The sequence below is a fragment of the Fundulus heteroclitus genome, chromosome 23 (genome assembly GCF_011125445.2).
Source record: "Fundulus heteroclitus isolate FHET01 chromosome 23, MU-UCD_Fhet_4.1, whole genome shotgun sequence".
Taxonomy (NCBI): Eukaryota; Metazoa; Chordata; class Actinopteri; order Cyprinodontiformes; family Fundulidae; genus Fundulus; species Fundulus heteroclitus.
Window position 1 is genome coordinate 29,913,381 of NC_046383.1, and position 17,148 is coordinate 29,930,528.

A 17,148-nucleotide genomic window follows, 5' to 3' on the forward strand; every position below is an offset into this window, starting at 1 on the left:
AGTCTTCCCTCTTTATTCCATCCACTTTGTGCAAAACAGAGCCACAGCATGATGCTGCCACTAAAAGTAAGTAAAATTTTCTCGAAATGAGTGTATTTATCCTTGACTTGAGCAGGTAAATAAGACTATTTGGCAATGGAATGAGTATTTATACCCCTAAAATAAATGATTAGATATCCTGCACTCGAAATAAGATGATGGAGATGAATTGTTCCTATTTTAAGTGCAAAACTCTTATTCCATCCCCAAAATACACTAATTTCAAGAAAGTTTTACTTGCTTTTAGTTCCCTTTTTTACAGTGCACCACCGTGCTTGATAGTTGGTACCATGTTCTTTATGTTTAAAAACCCGGCCTTACTCCAACAAACATATGTTGTCGTCACTCTGGCCAAAGGTGTTCGTTTTGGAGCAGGTTCCCATCTCCTGGTCGGTACCCGCTCAGTGAAGGTCGATATAAAACTTCCCTCCCTGTGGATAGGGACCCCAGGTGATCCAGCGGGCCCCAGTCTTTTTGTTTAGTTTTTTTCTGACCTAAAAACCCCCAAAACAAATTAGTTTCTTCTGAAATTTAGACACAACTGGGTGTTCCAACAGAACAACGATCCAAAACACACATCCAAGCTGGTCTCCCAATCAGGCCTCTGGGCTAACCATGAGCTTAAGCCTGATAAACTGAACGTTTCCTGTGGCCAGAAAAAAGCACGTGGCTCCTCTGCAGATATCCTGACACCGTCACTGCGGTCGCCACATGTCCGATCTGTCAAGCCTGCTGTGTAACTCGCGGCCGTGATGAGTGTACGCAAACCTGTGACCTGGCCTGCCGACGTGTTTGTGTGAGAGCTCAGAGCTGAAGCCTTTTGTCTTTGTCTGTGAGTGAGAGCGCGCGTGGGTACATTAGGTGTTGTAATGCTTCTCCGGGTCGCTTCAAACGACGTGCCACTGTGGCAGTGGGTGGATGTGCTGGATGTGGGGAGGGGGTCCTGGGAGCCTGCGGGACTCTTTGTGGCCTCCTTTATTTATAGCCTGTGCAGAATCACGCTCAGCTGAAAAAGCTATGACATAATCGGGCTGACAGATAACATTCTGTCTGCGGATAGAGTTATCTGCAGCTCAGCACATGAGCGCGTTTTCATAGAATAAAGGCCGGCGGCCGCTTCGCGTGGAACGAAAGCGCAATCAAGATGACGTTTTGGCTCGCAGGATTTTTTTTTTCAGCCTCGCATGCTGGGTCACACTCGGAATATAAATATGTGATCAAAGTTGCAGCAGCAGCAAGCAGCCTGCACAATTTCCCCAGCACCCGCCGGGGACGGGGCGAGGCGGGGCGGGGCGGGGGGATAAAAGCCCCTGATGAGGTTGTCGGGGGGGTAGGCGGTGGGGGGGGGGGCTGCTGTGCTCTGATTAGAGGTGGATGCTGGTGGCTCTTCAGCTGAGATCTGAGCGATCTCCTCTGTGTTCTGCTGCGGTGACCCCACCGAGGACATGTCCGGGACACCGGGCGGCAACGATAACACGTTGATCCCAGCGGGCTGTGGGTGGCTGGCCTGACGCTTGACTGGTACAAGAGGGTTCAGACGGGACAGATATCCAAGCGAGCACAAACAAACCTTATCTGGGCCAGGCCTCGACCGTGGCCCGGCCTGCCTCTCCGGGGGGTTTAGGGGCAGGGGGCTGCTCTGAGGGAGCAGAAGCTCCTGGATTTGTGCGAGGCCCTCGGCTTCTTAGGCCCTTGAAGGAGGATCTGCTGAAGAAGAGAGCGAGGTGATAAGTGGGACATCATTAGAAGCTCTGAGCCGCAGCCAAATGAGATGACGCACTCCCCGGGATCATAACGCGGGGCGAAGTCGGTAAGGACACCGGGATCAAATTAGACGCTAAATCCCTCTGTATCTATTAGCAACAATAATTTCTTCAGCGTGTCAGCGCTGTGGGCTACTTGTTCCGGCTCCAGCGCCGCCTTAGAAGAGCCAGCGCTCGGCGGCGAAGGGGGGGGGGGGGGAGCAATGAGTCAGATCCTCTGCTCCAATTATATCTCGCATCCCCGCAGTTTGCTCTTTACAGCCGGAGCACACATCGCCGCATAAGACAAGGCAGCGAGGCGCGCTCTGAAATCCTTAACTGGCTGCCAAGGATCGCCTGTAGCTGTCAAGAAAAATAACAGGCCGGCAAACAGAATCGGCGGCTGCTTGTTGACCATCGCAGAGCCAAGGGACTGTGGGGGTGGGGGTGGAGGGTGGGGGGGTAGTCAGGGGGCGTTGGAGGGTGAGCTCACTGAGGTCGCTTTGAAGTTTCTTTTCAGGTCTTTGTCCCATTCAGGCAGCTGGCAGTAGACATCTCTACTTGGGGCCGGGCCCCTCCCATCATCACACCGTGTCCTCACACACACACACACACACACACACACACACACACACACACACTCACACACACACACGCGCACAGACGCACACACGCACACAAATAGAAAAAGCAGGCACGTCCGCAGGTCCTGTCCATCACACAGGCCTTAATTAGAGCCGATTCAAATGCACCCTTTTGTACCCTTCTCACTCTCTTCTCTTTCTTTAACCCCCAACCCTCCCTCGTTTCACTCTCTTTCACCAGCTCCCACTCTCTCCCTCTCTCTCTTTCTCCCTCTCTCTCTCTCCCTCTCTGCACCCTTTTCCACTTTTGTTGGCGTCCTTTTCTTCGCGGCGAGCGGGGCACTTCTCCAGACGTTTTCTTCTCCGTGCCACAAGGACCCCCACCACCACCCTCCATCCAAAACCACCCACCCACCCCTCTGAGTCTGGAAGCTGAGTGTGACCTAATGTTTGACAGACAAGCCGCCCCGGAGAAAGAACTCATCTATCAGGGGCTTGTAATTCTATTAGAATGGACAGAACGAACCCCCCTCTCACCCCCGGGCCAACATTTGGCGTATTATCTCCATCCGTTTAGCTCTTCTTCAAGTCCTCCAGGCCGTAGGTCTACAAAACACCAACAAACAGCCAAAGAGCGTCGACGACTAGCCGCGCCAAGCAGAAGTAGACGTCTTTCTTTTTCCCCATTCTTGCCAGGTTACAGTCATAGACTTGACTTCAATGTGTATTTTTTTTTTTTATCTCTTTATTTATTTTTAATGTGTCCTGTCTGGCAGTGTAGCACTCAGAATGTCTTTCTCGGTGCCAAAGAGAGCCCAACAGATTTGCTTTGACAAGTGGAGCATCGCTGCTTTCGCTTGATACTCATGCACAACACTTTATTGGGATTATTTCAAATTCGATGGACACAGAAACGGAAAGGTGGAAGAGAAAGAAAGGAAGTGTCTTTGTTGGGATTATAGACGACAGACCAACACAGTGAATGATTTTGGAAGGAAAATGGTTTTCTGAAATTTGTTACAACAGATTAAGCCAATTCGTTGTTGGACCACCTTCCACCTGTACTGGTGAAGATTCTCAGTCATCCAGGTCATGATCATACCAAAAAATGGTACAAAAACTAAACTACTGGACTTTTTGTTCCCTTTTTTCTAATTTTTTATGTCACATTTGAATTGAGAAAGCTTTCTGGATGGGAAGCGAAACGCCTTCAAACTTAGGGAAAAAAAGTCCAGTTGTTTTGTTTTTTTAACATTTTTTTTGGAATCACCTTCCACTGTGTTTCCGGGTGTACGTCTGGTGGGGAATGTCTCTACCTGCTTTGCACATCTGCAGACGCAGCTGCTCATTCTGCTTTTGCAGAAGAGCTCAAGCTCAGCCACATCGAACGTGGAATGTCTCTGAACAACAAATGCCAAGTCTTAACACACACACTCAACTGGATTTAGGCCCAGACTTTGACCGGGCCGTTCTCACCGACGAGACGGATAGGCTTCGGTGTAAACTGTTCCCTCTCTGCTCTGACTCTGAGGCTGTTGTCCTGCCGGAAGGCGAACCTCCACCCTGGTCTCAAGACTTTAACAGGTTTTCTTTAAAGTTTGAACAGGATTTAGCTCCATCCGTCTTCCAATCAGGTCTGACCAGGTGTGATGAATCTTTTAGAGCGGCGGCCCCGAGGCTGTGGACTGCCTTGCCGCCGTCTTTCTGATTGTTTTGATTCTGTCGATTCTTTTAGGATTCAGCTGAAGACCCATTTGAACAGACTGGCTTTTAACTGGATGATTCTGCTATGTTTTACTGTATGTATGCTGTTTTATCTCTACGTTTATGCTTTCCACTTTTATCCTTTTTTTATTTTTCTGATTAATTTTATTCTAAAGCGTTCTGTGTGTTTTCATTTACCTTTAGAAAGATGCCATATACACAGAGTTTCCTTCCTTTCTTCCTACCACGATGCATGCAGTTGGCAGTGTTATTTTTCCTCCACACATAGCATTGCTTCACCGACCAGAGTGGCGTTCCTCCCCCACGGCGTCCAGCAAATAAGACATCTTGTAACTCGGGATCAAAAAGAAAATCTTGCTTCTGTATTTGCCACGCTCGCACCAAAGTCCGATTTGTGGAGTGCACAATTATGGCTTGGGTGGAAAGTTTGAGCTGCAGACCTCTGCAGGTGGACGGCCACGTCTCGGCGGGGCTTGGAGCTGCGTCTCACGCTTCCCGTTGTACTCCGAGGGATCGGAGTAAAAGCAGCTGAATGCAAATGCCTTCCACACTTTTCCGAGGTTAATTAGTTTATTGGTTTGTTTTGAAGATCCATCCATCTTCTAACATGTCTATCCCTTGTGGGGTTGCGAGGGGTGCTGGTGCCTTTCTCCTGCTGTCAATGGTACACCCTGGACAGAGACAGACAGGGCAAATAACCATTCTTGCACACACACACACCGAAGGAGAATTTAGAGAGGCCATGTTTTTGGACTGTGGGAGGAAGCCGGAGTACCCGGAGAGAACCCACGCATGCACAGTGAGAACATGCAAAAAAACCCAGGGCAAGGGTCAGACTTGAACCCAGGACCTTCTTGCTGCAAGGCAACAGCACTACCCACTTTTCCACTGTGCAGCCATGTTTTCAAGATGATTGGAAAATAATAACACTTGTAATCAACAGATTTCACACTACAGCAGCTTAATGTTTTGTGTGAAAGCAGGTTGGAAGAAGAAGGAACTTGAAATCCTACCCCAGTACCTCCAGATCAAAAGTGTCCTTGTCCCAATGTGCTGATGGATCCATCTGTTAGCATGTCTGTAACATGAAGATGAAGCGCAAGTTCAATTGAAGAAACTCATCGCCTGCCTCCATTCAATCAGAGTCCGATCCGCCTCTGATGTGAGCCAATCAGCTACGAACCACACCTCCATGAAGCCAATCAGCATCCCGCGCTCATCTTAAAAGCAACTTCAAATCCACGTCTCAGCCATCTAACCAGCAAGCGCAAACGGATTGCATGTCGGATTTCGAATCAGATGTCCGATTCAACCCAACCCCAACCCCTTCTCCACCATCGTAGCTGAGTTCATCTAGCTTCCATGACGTTCCTCCATCCTCAACCCATCAGAGTGTTTTCTCCCAGTCTTCAGCACTCCCTATCACCTTGTTATTGGTCCGGCAGAAGACCACCATGTTGGGCCCGGTTCTGCCAGAGGTTTCTTCCCAAAGGGGAGTTTTTCCTCTCCACAGTCGCTTCATGCTTGCTCATCATGGACAGTTCATGCAAACCTGTGTTTATCAAGTTGGTCATCTATCTTAAACAGATTACCATATGGACTGAACAAACTTCTTCTATCTCCACTCCACCACCAGTTTCAGACCTGGGGGGGAACATCCCTGTTCTCATCTACTTATGCATATTAAAGTATAATTCAGCATTAATGTTCCTGCCGAGGTCTGAGCGCCAAAGACTTAAAACATTGTGTCAATAAAATCCTTCTAATTGCTATTTCTTTCTCTGTGAGTTTTTCAGATTGAAATGGTTTCCTTGTAATTTTTCATTTGTAAATCATTTTAAAAATACATTTCAATGTGTTTTACATAAAACTGTCATTAAATTCGTTGAAGTTTGAGGTGGTACCTGTGTTTTTTGTTTGTGTTTTTTTTGGGTGTGTCTTGACTTTCTATCCCATCTTTTCGGCAGAGAGTTGCCTTGTTCTTCATCAAAGAACACAAGCTCTCCCTAAATTCAGATCTGATCTGATAAGCTGGGACGGCATAATGCGACAGTTTAAGATAGGAGGAGCCCGTTCCCCCACTAATCAGGATTCCTGTCCACATTCCCCTGTGTTTATATGTCAACAAGGATCGCAGCATTGAAACGTCTCTTCCACCCGGCTCGTTGAAGGGGGAGAGCAGAGGAGGACGGAGCTGGGGATGTTAAATCAGGCAGGACTTGTTTAGCGCAGACTGGTATTTGTCTGTAATCAGAGCTTTCCTGTCAGTCATAATGACTGAGATGAATAAAAGAGATGAGGGAGAGAGAGGAGGAAGACGTCTGGACAGCAATCAAGCGAACCGCAAACAGGAAATGTAAGTCTGCGGATGCCCCAGCTGTTGTGTTTGGCCTCCCTGATGTTGCTGTTAAATCAAAGCAGCATGACGGGCTCACGCAGCAACCTTCGAGCGTCAGGCGTTCTGAAAATAGCCCGTTTACATTAGCCGACTTTTCCCACCGCTGTCGCTCGGCGCGGTGTTTGGAGTGGATCTGACTTGTTTGTCTCTATATGCTCCTTGTGTTTCCTTTCGGCCGGGATTTTGCTGGCCCCGTGCGTCCGACGGGAAGCGCATTGGGCGTCTGCGAGGAACGTGTTGTCCCTCTGGTTAATGGCTCTCCGATATTGATCCCATCTGGATGGTCCGAGTCCCTCTTTAGATAACGAGGGTTAAAACCCACTTGACCCCCCGAGCATGCCGGAGCGTCGCCACCTCATGTGCCTGAATCCAGCGGTCATCCCGATTGGCAGCGTCCCCCCGCAGCCAGGCCAAGGCCGGAGCCCTTTTGGTTGCACCCCGCCTGGCCACGTGGATCGCAGCCCGCGTCATGGAGCTGCACCAGAAGGGAACGGGCCAGAATTCATTAGGATCAGATTAAAAAACGAGGGGAGAACACTTCAGCTGTGATTTATTTTCACCGTGGGGTTGCTGAACTAACAACATGCTAACGGGAGCCTCCGTCCAGGAACAATGATGTCATGGTTTCAGAGTAAATATCCAAATGAGAAGCATCCGTGTCCTCGGCAGCAAGGTTCAACATGGAGAACGCGGCAGACTTGGGTTGCTTTTCTCCTTTTAGGAGTTGGGGGGTGGGTGGGTGGGTGGGGGGGGGGAGACCATTGGGTGAACTGAAAGTTGTTCTGTAATATTTTTGGTAGCTGATGTATTGTATTAGTTGGAGGGCTCTCAAAAAATGTGAAATATCTTTGTTATGAAAACCACATGGAGAAGATTTCCCATTTGAGCGCTGTATATTATTATTAGGCACTTTTCTGGAAGGCCCCCATCTGGCAGCTTTAGTTTTAGTGTCGCTCTGTCTGTGAAACTGTTGGATATATGCGGCTGAGAGGGTTTCGATTACAAGCATAATACGGCTCAAACGACTCATTTCCTTAGATTTTGCATCCATTTATCCCGGCATCCTGGGAATCTTTTAAAGTTGTTTGATCAATACTTTTTTAGGACATCTGAAGTAAAAATGTTCTTCCTTTTGGACTTTGGCTTCGTTTTTCTTTAGTTTTATTATTATTCCATTGTGTCCAAGCCTCGGGGTGGTTGAGTCTGTTTTCCTGTTCTCACAGCAGCGGGGCCGACTCCCGTGTGTTGTCACACCTCCAGGTTATTTGTCACACGGCAGCATGCCATCTAGGATCAGTGTTCCTCTCTTGGAGTTGCCTAATGGCTTTGCCTCGCCTGTGATGGTCAAGCCATGTTGCTGGAAAAGTGCTTTCTCTTTGTACTCATGAGTTTGGATTTTCTGAGCTCGTGGCCAGAAATGCCACTAGAATGCACTCCTCCTGACTGTTTATATCTCATTACAACAGCAGAACACATTGTGCTGCTCCATTGTTCTTTGTGAATGTGTTCCTCTAGTGTTTGGGTAGCAGATGTGCTGAGAAATATATTATCAACTCGGATTGTTACTAGTAGTTTGGGCAACACAAAGTAGCCAATCCCACCCAGAACACACGTTACTCTGGGAAAGACATCATTCCCAGATTCCCAGCGGCCGGAGAGGAGCTGCTATTAAGTTCTATCAAAGAACCCAAACTGGCCGACACTGTAAGAATCAAGGATCTTTATTGTCATCATGTAACCGTAATGGTGAGACACCAGCTCAGAGTTCCCACATAACATACAGGCACAAATCAAGACACGATGTGCAAATAGTTGAATGCACCGACAACACCCCCCGAGGAGCTGAACGCGTGCAAATAGTCCTCGGCATCCGATAAGATTTAAATGTTCGAGTCAAAAAAAGTCTGCTGTCAGTTTACAGACGACGTAAAATACTGTGCAGTTGCATGACTGTATCAGACATTCTTGGAGAAGATTTTTATTAAATTTATTGCCGACACATAGTCCATATTATAAAAAGGAACACAGTAACAAAGAACAGAAACAGAATAATAATATATAATAAAGAATATATGATACAATAAAAGGAGCAATAGTACATAAAAGAAAGACTAATCTATAAGGAGGGAGCCATACCAGTGTTTGCAAAGCACAGAAACATAGTGTATGGCACTATATTACGTCTTGGTATCATAACGATCCTGTTCTTCGATGTATTCAGTCGGCAAGTAGAGTTGTACATAAAATTTCTTAAAACACCCATCAGTGAGCTGACACCAGCAGACACAAACAATTCACTGGCACTTGTCCATCTGGGCTTTTTCAACAAAAGTCTTAGTGCATCACTATAAGCTAACCTTTTGAAGCTGGCTTTCTTGTAATTCCACCATAGGTGTGCCGACACCAGACACCTTAAAGTTAGGGACTGCCCTACTTTTGTCCTCTTTAGTATGACAGATCAGAATAACAGTTGTTGATTAATTAAGTTTAACATCATATTGTGTGTTATACCAATATGACCGGTGACCATGCTTTTAATGTGTGCAAATAGTCATTAGCAAAAACGGAAATCTTGAAGTTAATTGATGCGCAAGTAAAAGAAAAGAAAAAAAAAGGAAAGGTAGCAGTCAGTTTAAAGGCTGGTGGAAAACACTGCAATTTCATGAAAGGTACTAGACCAGGGGTCTGCAACCTGTGGCTCTTTACACCTTCAGCTTTGGCTCTTAAAAACTTAGACCAAAAATGCGGGGGGAGAAAATTAGTCAATGTTTCTGAATTTAAAGGTCATTTAAAATTGCTAGCTTTAGCATGCTTTTAGTTCTGCAATATATGCATAACATTTCCAGAAAGAAAGAAACTAGTAGTGTATAGAATATTTTACTATAGCTTTCGTCAATGCTTTTTCATCATTTTGATGCCATTTGCTATAAAAAATCAAATGTCCAATTGAAGAGAATGCATTAAACCTAAACATAAAAATACTGTTGGTTAAATAATAAAAACTGCTGATTTTTATTGAAAAAGAATGTAAAGAAATTTCCTATAGTATACCATAAAAACAAGCTGTTGTTTCAAAGAGATGTGTAACTTTTGTGGCTCTGAACAAAATTTGTTTAGCTGGACCGAGGGCAAAAATATCTCTGCGGGTTGTAAAGGTTGCTGACCCCTGTACCAAACTGACTCAGCCTGAGAAGTTTGCAAGTAGACGTTAGCGAAAATGTTAATCTTCAAGTTAAAGAACTGTGTAGTTTGCATGGATGTCCAAACAAACACTTCTTGAGAATCTAAAAGTACGTGGGAGACAATATGAGAGGCCGATGTTGCACCTTTGGCTGTAAGGTGCTGGGGATCCTACTCCAACCTGTTTAATTCCAAAGTGTCGACACTTCAGATGACACCATCCAAAGCTGAAGTCCAGCAATCCGTTCTGTCCTGGCACACTTCAGCGTGACGCATTTCACTTCTGCTGAAACGCGCCAGTTGACCGGCTGTGATTAAAGAGACCCACAGCCATTCCATCTGTGGGAGCGGATGCCCTGTAAAGCAAGAGGTAAATGTATGCACAGCTCACCTGCCGCACACACCGCTCAGCCCTCATCCTACCATGTCATCAGCGACCTGCGTTGATGGACACATGACACTTCATCACTGCAAAATCAGGCGAGGAGATGCATCAACATCAGCAGGTCATTGACTGTAGGCCACATTTTCAGCTAACAGCTCTCTGAGAATCAACCTGTTGGTGCTAATATCATAAATCATGCCCATCGAATTGTATCATGATTGTAAATAGGTTTAACTAAAGATACAGGGAATAACATGGTTCGTCCCTGTGCTATTTCAGATATCACTTGATGAATTGTCACCGGAGACTCACGATCAGGTGATCCGACGACGGCTGGACTCTCCTCCGCCGGCACGGCTTCGCGTAGTAACACCGAAATGGTTTGGCTGCGAAAAGCAGCGACAAACTTCACAACTGCCTCTTGAGTGAGTTTAGACGTGTCGATTTCCTCTAATGTGTCGTTTCAGTCGTTTTGAGCTGCTAAACGCAACAGGTGGCGGTGGTGGGAGGAGGCTCCATCTGATGAGGAGCTGTTAATATCCCACCGCTCGAGGATTTCTTGACTTTTTGACAAACTCCCTAAAATACCAAGCCTGTGTGAGGGGGTGTGTGAGGGCCACGTGGGCGTGCATTGGTGGCTCTGGAAAAATTCAGGTGGGCTGATAATGTGAGGGGGGGGGGGGGGAAATGTCAACATTCAAAGAAAAACTTCTGAGAAACTGGAGAATTGTTGATCAAGACAGCTTGATTACAGACAGGCTTGATCATTGAAGGCAAAGTATGTTGAAACTGGACATTTCTCAAGACTCCAGCACAGCTTTCTGACTTTTTTTTTATTCAGCATGTCGTCCAGTTTTAGACGATTATTCATACCCAATACAGAGAGGCGCCACCATGGGAGCCCAAGGGGAGGCGCCAGACCCCAGGCTGGACGGATGAGAGGAAAGGACAAACTTTGATGAGCTCCAACAGTAATTTATTCATCTATGCTTATGTCATCTTTTTGTCCCTCAATGCCCCCCCCCCCCTCCCCCAAAATAGCTTAACCCTGATAAATTGCTCAGTTTTTGTCATGCAAAAAAAAAAAACAACCCTCCCCCAGATCAGGGTAAATTATCATAAAACTTTCCCCCTGTTTTATGTGTGTTTCACTGGGATTTTACCAGAAATCTGGTGATTAGGACAGATTTCATTCTTCACCATCACAGGAAGTCATACATCAAAGTCAACAATACAACTTGAAGATAATTAAAGTGTCCCGGGCAAGACCGCAACTAAATCTGACAGAAATGAGAGTGCCTGAAGAGGGCTGCAGACAAGGGATGGTCTCCTGATCCGAGGGATCTGGGTATGTTTGCAAAGAAGAACGAGGAAATATCTTGATTTAAGATGGGAGACGCCTACAGACCCCCATCAAAGAAGACAGAACTCTTGTTTTTCAGTGACTAGGTGCAAAAGCAAAGTTTTAGTTTCAGTCTCTCCTCCCCCGTACAACGATTGTACTTGTATCTTTTTCATGATAAGAAATCTGTTATTTTTTTCTGTTGAATCATACACGAGTCATAACACAAGTGCAATAACTAGAAAACAAAAATCATGGTCATCAATTTCCATCTCACAAACCCGGCATTTCAACGCGGGGGCGTGTAAACCTTTTAAAGTCACTGTAAGACATTGGGAGGAAAAAAAATCACTCTCTAAGCCAAGAGCACAGATTGCAAACCCTTTGCTTGAGCTTTTCTGCTTTACTTTATGATCACGAAACCCGTCAGCGTGACACTCACACAGCGACCCTTTATGCACACCACAAACAAAGACTTAGCAGCTGGCAGTTCTCTGCTCTGTGCAGTTTCTAACCATCAAGGTGACCAGCCAGAGTAAGGCGGATATTTCAGGCCGGGTGCCGTTTAAAGACACAGAAACCTCGTTAAGAACAATGCAGAGGCATGAGAAAATCCATGCTTTACTTAAATCAATCTAATCCGAAATAAAACTGCGAACTCAAAAGGAGGATAATAAGGGCTCTTTAAACGTTAAGGGTGGGAGAGCAGTATAAAAAAAAAAAAAAAAAAAGATCCACAAGGTTAAACATCAGCAAATAAGATAACAGCTGCTACAGAGGACTTCCCAGCACAGAATAATCACCAGAGTGTTCATCATTAACACATCTTTAATCTTTAAACTAAACAAGTGAGTACCAAGCCCCCACACTGGTGGATCTTACTCGCATTTTTTACCCTTAGGATGAATCCTTGGAGCGCACAGTTTTTTTTTTTAGTTTTTTTTTTTTTGGCTGACGGTGAAACGTCTTGACAACTTTTGGACGAAGCGTCCCAAAATCTGCAACAGATACGGACGTCGCTGAGATCAGCCAACACTGTTATGCTGTGGACATTTGAGATACTCAACAGCCATTTATCCATTTGAAGCGCCCCCCCCTCCCTACACATACACACACACAAAAACTAATTTATGTCCCTCTCAGGATGATGGTTTCCATCAGTGCTAACGTTCATCCACAATATGGAGCAAACCCCTGTGCTTTGGCTTAAAAACAATAGTGAATGTGGTGACGCTCTAATCGCCCTCAGCTGTACTTTGCCACGTTAAATCAAAGGTCAAAAAGTCAGTAAACAGCGGGCCTGCTTAGCATCTGGGTGCTGACAGTCTCGTTGGATGTCTCCTCTGAAATGGTGTTTTTTTTTCCCAGTGCTTTCGTGGCACGGAAAGGGTCAATTAAGCAAAACTGAAGAATCTTTCCATTGTGAAGGTCCCCAAAGCAGCTGCTCTCTTCAGGCAGCAGCGATATTAAAGTGCAAACTGGCTATTTATAGCAGCATAACTACACATTAATATGATGAGCTCACTCTTTGAGAACGCAACAGCTACTACAGAGTGTCTGAAGGGGTGGGTTGGATGGGGGGGGGGTACTAATGCTGTGTTGAAAATGTGACTGAGCACGGACAACATCCCTGTTTTTCCCCTACAACCTGTGTGTTGTTTCCCCTCTTAATAAAGCTGGTGGCCATGGCTCTGGAAAATACACGGACAGTCCATCTGTCACTGCTGTAATCCTCTTGTAGTGAGTGTGAGGGTATTTTCTTCCGCTGTGTGTGCGGCGCTGCTTATAAACTGCTGTTATAGATTACTCTCGTTGCTTCCCGAGGCGAAGCTCTGCAAAATTGCACACTGCCGCTGATGTGTTCCTAAGAATGTGAAGCTGCTGTTTGGTAACCCCCCCCCCCCAACACACACACACACACACACACACATCCCGGACAGAGGAAACTTGCACACACACGGTCATCCCTGTCCAAGTCGTGCCCCTATTGGTTAGGGAGCTTTGGCTGCAGCTGTGGCATCCATCAAAGCTGCGAAACCGGAGGGATCCCATTGGATCGCAGCGGATCAGGTATCCAACTGTGACCGAATGATTGGCCGGCGAGTTATCAGGTATCCCAGAAGTCTGCGGACATCACGTTCGGTGGCAGCCGGACTGTGTGCGCTGCGGCTGCGGCCGCCGCACGGCCCTCCGTAGGGGTCTCCACCGGAAGTGAAGCTTAAAAGCATAAAAACACTCAGGAACAAAAGTACTCATGCTATACTTTTTACATTATGTAACATTACAACCCCAAACTTCAGCGTGGTTCATTGTAATGTTATGTGATAGATAAAAAAAATCAGCTCTTGTTGCAGTTACAGAGACAAGTCTTTCGGGATTTAGATGTTCAGGGATTACATTTCCCCCCTGAGTTTTTCCAAACTCACCTAAACGAGATGGAGAGCGTTTATGGAAACCGTTTTTTTAAAATCTCCCCACAGATATCCGATGGGATTTAGTTCTGGACTCTGATTTATTGTAGTTCCGGCCCATCAGCTCTGACCAGATGCGACTGAAGGAACGGGTCCCCGCAGCATGATGCCGCCACCGTCGTGTTTCGCCACACGAACGGTGCGTTAACCCTGAACATGCGAGCCTCATGTCAAAACGTGTCGCAGTGTTAGCTTTCCGTCACACGTACCGTGGCTCGGATGTTTTGCACTTAGGCAAACAAAGACAAAAAAAAAACAAAAAAAAAAAACAGATTTCATTTTGGTCTCGTCTGACCTGAACCCCATTCCTCTCGTGTCTGTTGTGTCCCTTAGATGACGTGTGACCAGCGGTGGATGGCGTAGCCAGAAACCACACTCAAGTAAGAGTAAAAAAAGGAGTGGTTGAAAATGCTTCTTAGGTTCTGAGGACGGGAATAGTACTGTTCAATCTGATTTTAGTTGTGAAAATGATACATACATACTAGTGTTGCACCAATGCCATTTTTTGGCCCCGATACCTGGCTGTGCAGTAATGGCTGATACCGATACCATCTGTTTGAAATTGATGTGTGTGTGTATAAATGAAGAACTGCATACTACTTAGGGTAGTAGAACTTTTTATTGCCTACCTGGAATGGATGACAATAGTCGAATAAACTTTTGGCTCTCAAAGGCCAAAATAGTGCAACATTGGTGAAATTATAACATGTATAATAATAGTAGTGCAACAGTAAGACAGTAAAATTACATTAATAATTGAATAATCTCTTTTAAACCCTGAGTTTTAGCTCTCAAATGCCAAAATAGTGCAACTTTCATGAACTTTTATAACATGTATAATTCTAGTCGGGAGAGAGAAGGCTGCGTTCAAGTGACATACAAACATCAAAATGGTATCGGTGCCTATTTGTTGGTACTCACCGATACTGATACCACCATTTTAGTGCTGGATCAGGGCCCCGTCCCATACTGGTATTGGTGTTGGTATCGGTGCAACACTAATACATACAGAAAAATTCTAAAATGATGTGCAGCTTCTGGTACTACTAAATGAAAAAAACAAAAAACAAAAAACAAAACAAACAATGAGTGCAATACAATTTGATGCCGAAGAAACACACATTCCAAATCTTTGTTTGAGAAGAATACTTACAGTTTGTAATGTATAAGAATTATCACCTCCATCATTGAAACAAGTCTTCTGCATTAAGCCCATCCCTCAGGGAGCAGTGGGCTGCCACTATACACTCCCACATTGTGGAGCTAAGGGTTTTGCTCAGGGAGCCAAAGTAGCAGTCTGTGGGATACGAACCAGGGAGCTAATGGCCTTTCCAGGAGGCAAGCGCCCTCCTTTAACCACTGGGCCACCACTCCCACATCCTGCATGTACACGCTAAAACAGTGCAAAGTACTTCTAGAGACAATATCACCTGTCTGCAGTACATCCACTTGAAGTCCAAACGGCGCAACATGCCTAGCAGAAAGAAAACGTTAGAACAACAAAGCTTGTTCACGAACCGGAAGTCTTACCAGACACGCTGGTCTGTGTACCCAGAAAACTGTACTCAAGTAAAGGCCCATTCCTACCCTACGTTTGGCCTACACGTCCGTATTTCTGTCCGTACGTTCTATCCGTTGACTCCTTCATACCTCCGTCCGTTGAGGTGCGCAATAACCAATATTTCCTCTAGGTGGCAGTGCTGGGCGCCAATGATTCGTCACTGTCCAAGACGTGATTTTGTTGTATTTGCTCCGTAAGTAAACTTTTTGTTTGTCCCTGTGCCCCGGACACGATACATCATATATGTGTGGGTAGTTGCGGACAAGCTCCGCAAGTCGTTCCTCGAATCTCGCCATTGTTTAAAGCGCAGAATTCTAACCTTGTTCGTGATTTTGTTGACATTTTGTACTACAAACTCAATAGCGCCCCCACCGTTTCGGTAGTATTGCTCCGTATTGATCCGTTTCGTCCGTAATCGTAAGCTCCCAATTTTCGTGTCAAAATACGGAAGAAATCGACGGTTAGAACGTATGAAACACTCCACATGTATCCGTCTTTTACGTGAGGTATGAATGGGCCTTTAGAGGAAGGTTCTTTTAAAATATTTTTTTCCAGTAGAGGTAAAAAGTACGGTGCAGCAAAACTTCTCCTTGAAGTGCATTTCTTTCTAAAAGTTACTCAAGTAAACCTCGCCTAGGTTTTCCTTCCACCCTTTCCTGAAAACCGGATGTTTTCCAGCTACTGTCAACAGATTAGCCCACCTGAGCTGTATAGACCTGCAGCTCCCCCAGAGTTACTCCTGGCTGCTCCGCTGATGGATGCCCCGCTCGCTCAGCCGGAGAAGGTCAGGCGGGTTCCTCGGGTCGTCTGCGGGCCGTGCCTTTCTATTTTCACTCTGTGGCCACGGATCGGCCCCGGTCTGCTGTGTTCCCTGGCTCCGCACCAGGCCGTCTGCTCACCAGCGTTCTCCGACAGACCTCTGAGGCCTTTCACACAACAGCTATATTAATGAGATCGAATTGGATGAAGGTGGACTTCTGAGGGCAATGTACTGCTCTGGATTTTATGAAGCGGTCTCGGAGTAAAGATGGGGGGTAAATATGGATACGCTTCTATGCGTTTCCCCCATAAAAGCGATCCTGAAATCCTCCAGAACGGTGTGCTGCTATGCGTTGGTCTAGCAGGTTGGCGGTCGAATGCTTTTAGCAGGGCACTTCCCTGCGGTTCGGGGGGGGGGGGGACGCGCCGTCCAGCAGCCGGTGTCGGATTCTACTGTAGGTTCTGCTGCGTCCGCTGCCATCCCCGGGTGTCTCCCACACCGGTGAAACGCAGCTATAAATACACTCTGATAATTATAGAGGGTGGGGAGTGAAGCATGCACCAAGATTATTGTCTCACAAAGATTTATGGGCTGTTTGCAGTCAACAGGATGTTGTAAAAAAGCATACGGAGGCACGGAACACGTCTTAAAATGTCTGTTTTGCTCCCAGTTACACGGAATGCCTCCCCCCACCCCATCCACCCCCCTTCCCTCTCTCCCGTCAGAGCCCCAGATGCGCCTGCGTCACCGCCGTTAGGGGGCAGCATTGTTTGCATAAACGCCAGGCAATAATAAGAAAGGCGCACACAAAGGGGGCAAAGACACGGACATGATCAATTATGTGCCAAGCGTTTCTTCCTCCTGCGAATGAATGGCTCGGTGACTACGGGGCTACCGAGCGTCTATTGTCTATTGACGCTGGAGACGAAGTTCTCATGCAGTTCATTATCCTCCAAAGAGG